Here is a 3015-nt window from a genome sequence, read left to right as displayed (position 1 = left end):
GTGTGTGTGTGTGTGTGTGTGTGTGTGTGCTTGGTGCACGCATGCTCCACAGGGAAAGTTAGTGCCTCTAAAGCATTTTCTGAGTAGAGCTAAGAGGAGTCCTGCTCTCCCCGGGACAGCCATTTCTGATGGCCATTCTGCGGACCAGAAGCCCAGCCCAGATAGAGAAGAAGATGGCTTGAGTGTGACACTGGGAGGACTGACCTCTCCCCAAGACTCGGGCCACACTGCTGCCTGACATTCGAAGGTTGGAACAAGCCAGGAAATGCCACAGGGGGATGGTGGTCGGTGATCACCTCCAAGGTGTCCAGGGCGTGCTGGGTGGGGACAGAGACCTCTCCTTGCAGTGGCCTTGCCTGAGGCTGCCCCTGGTTGACTTCTTAACCCTGGGTAGGCTAGCTGTGGACCGGTTTCTTGGCCAGTTGGAGGTGCGGAGGCTGATGGAGCCTCAGGGCTAATCCTCTTCCGTGGTGGCATTACCAGCATGGCTCCTGCCTCCCAGGACCAGGGATCTGAGCCCAGTGGGATTCCCGGGGCCCCACAGAAGCCCCCACTAAGGCTCAGGAACAGTGGGTGCCTCCCCCCCCCCCCCGTTTCTCCCCCTGCCACCCAAACGGGGAATTCCCTTGGGTTCTAATGGAGGGAGACGCATCTATGCCCAGGGCCAGAATCCTGCACTGCTACAGAAGCACTCCACTCAACCCCTGCAGGTGAGCGAGTGGCATGGTGGTCCACAAGCAGCGCTCTCCTGCCGGCTGGCTTCCTGGTCCTGGTCTCCTGTCCTCCTCCTGAACAGAGCCCAGAAACACACCTGCTCTACCTGGAGGTGGAAAGAAAAGAAAGGAAGCTGGCTGCAGCCACCCTGGTGTGTCCAGCCTGAGTGGAAAGCACAGCCTGAAAGGGGAAGCTTAGATATGCTTTTCCACACGGCCTTATAAACTTAACTGCTACTTACTCCCACACTTACATCGCATGGGCTCGATGCCCTTCTACACAGGACAGATTCCTCAACCCATGTCCTCTCTCCCTCTCTGTCAGCCTTGTAGACGCCCAGCGCTCCAGCCCTCTGACTCTCACCTGTCACACACACTAATCCACAATCTACACGTTCTTGTGGGAAGCCTATCAAAGTGACTCCAACTGAAAGCCACCCCCATCCTCAGCTCAAGGCCCACTATAACCTCTTTGCTCTGTCTGGTAGTCTCTCTGCTGCTCTTGGCTTATGGCTGGGTGATTGGGCTGCCACTGGGGCTGTGGGGTCTCTGCCTGGCGGGGCTCCTGCCCAGAGCTCCACTGAGACCATCAGAGCATGCACTTTCATGTCCCCGAGGCTCCAGCTCTGCAGGCAGAGTGTCTTGCTTCTTTGAGCAGAGTTCATTGCCCAGACTGGCAGGCAGCAGCCTCCTGGCCTGCACAGCCCTGTGCACATAGCCACTCTGTGTCAGGCCCAGGCCCCCAGCCAACCGGTCTTCATCTGCCTGGTTGGGAGCAGGGGAGTCACTTACTCAACTATGCGCTTGAGAGAGCGAAAGTGTCAGAAGGGAGGGATGTGAGAGGGAGAAAGTGGAAATGCTGCCTGTGGGTTTTCTCCTTTCTTTAGGGAAGAACTCAGAGATAATAAAAGAATGTTTCTAATTGGTCAGTGTCTTTAACTGAGGCCCCTGGCCCTCACCTAGTCTGGCTTCCCTGGGGGTGGGGCTGGGGTAAGGGTGCGGGAAGCTGGGCCCTTGAAGCTCTCTGACTGCACACCACAAACAATATTGGGAAATGCCACCTTCCTTGAAATGAAGCTGGAATCTCCAAGACACACACTCTGAAGGGAACAAATGGCTAGACCACCAACCTACAGCTAGCTCAGGCTCTGAGAGTCCCCTGTCCCTTGGGGTTACTGGCTCATTACTGTGGCCCAGTAATGCTGCTGAGCTCAGACAAGGACACAGGCTACTTCCCTGCCCCGCCTCCTGCCCCCCGCCATCATGCTGTGGACATGCCTGAAGCATTTGAACTAGACTTTATTAAAAATAGAGTCCTCTGCTTCTGGGCCATCTGCTGGTCAGGGAAGTTGGGAGCCCGAAGGCCCCACACTGTTCTGTGAGAGGATTCCAGAGGAAACCCGTGCCCTCAGGCCACCTTCAAAGTCCAAGAAGATTCTTAGGGGTCATTTTAGTTTAAGGTTGAAAGATTACTTTAGGACAATCATTTTGAGAGTTCACCTGACGTGCATTCTTCATTGGTGTGTAATATTCCACATTGTTGTGGCATATCCAGTTTCCTGTTGATGGACCTTTGTGTTGTTCTCAGTTTGGGGATGTTGTGAATAAGGCTGCTATCAACATTTTTGATACCTGTTTTTTGTGAAAGACATCTTGGATCTACACCTATGAGTAGGCATATGTTTACCATTAGTATGTCTTGCCAAACGGTTTTCCAAAGTGGTAGAACAAATTACAGTACTATGAAGACAGAGACATCGTGACAGGCTTTTCCTATAGGTCCAAGCCACAAAGTTGCTCTGGGGTTGCTTCTGACTGGCGGTGACCCTCTAGAATTACTCCATAGGTTTGCTTGGCTGTAGGTTTTGGAAGCAGGTCTTTCTTCCAGGGTTCGGCTGGGGGGGGGGAGCTCCAATTGCCCACCTCTAGGTTAGTAGCTCAGGAAATGCCATGGGGGCCACGTCTGACCTCCTGTGGCTACGCAAAGGAAAGGAAAAATCTAACTTCACATCTGCCCAAGGATGATTCCTATGAGACAGGTTAGATGTGTCGCCACCCTCCATCTGTCTGTGCCGATTCTGACACCCCTGTCTCCCCTGCAGTCTTCTGCATTACCAGGGAGGATTAGCCATGGCATGCCAACACAGAACTCACAGACTGTATGTTTTGGGGGAGCATTGGGGAATGAACAGTTTAGCACAAGTCAGGATCAGAAAACGTTAAAAATATAGTTCTTTTTTCTGTAACGCTTCTTCTCAGTTAATCCAGCAGCTATGTCTCTCCGGTCCTTCAACCTCTACTC

The 3015-nt window shown here is 53.2% G+C and overlaps 1 long non-coding RNA gene across 2 annotated transcripts in view; it reads left to right on the top strand.

The window, feature by feature from the left end:
• The window catches only part of LOC123521386, a 3602-nt gene extending 1967 nt beyond the window's left edge, over window positions 1–1635 (top strand). Inside the window, exons 4-5 of one of the 2 annotated variants that reach the window (XR_006679837.1) lie at window positions 120–247; window positions 711–1635. This is a non-coding gene — a long non-coding RNA (uncharacterized LOC123521386). Of the gene's footprint in view, window positions 1–119; window positions 579–710 lie in introns of those variants that run through there. The other variant, XR_006679836.1, reaches the window with a different exon arrangement.
• The last annotated feature ends 1380 nt before the right edge of the window (window positions 1636–3015 follow it).

The sequence above is a fragment of the Echinops telfairi genome, unplaced genomic scaffold (genome assembly GCF_000313985.2).
Source record: "Echinops telfairi isolate 266 unplaced genomic scaffold, ASM31398v2 ScPeMD7_16;HRSCAF=60, whole genome shotgun sequence".
NCBI classification, from domain to species: Eukaryota; Metazoa; Chordata; class Mammalia; order Afrosoricida; family Tenrecidae; genus Echinops; species Echinops telfairi.
Note: the sequence above shows the minus strand (reverse complement) of the source record. Positions and strands in the feature narration are given on the sequence as shown.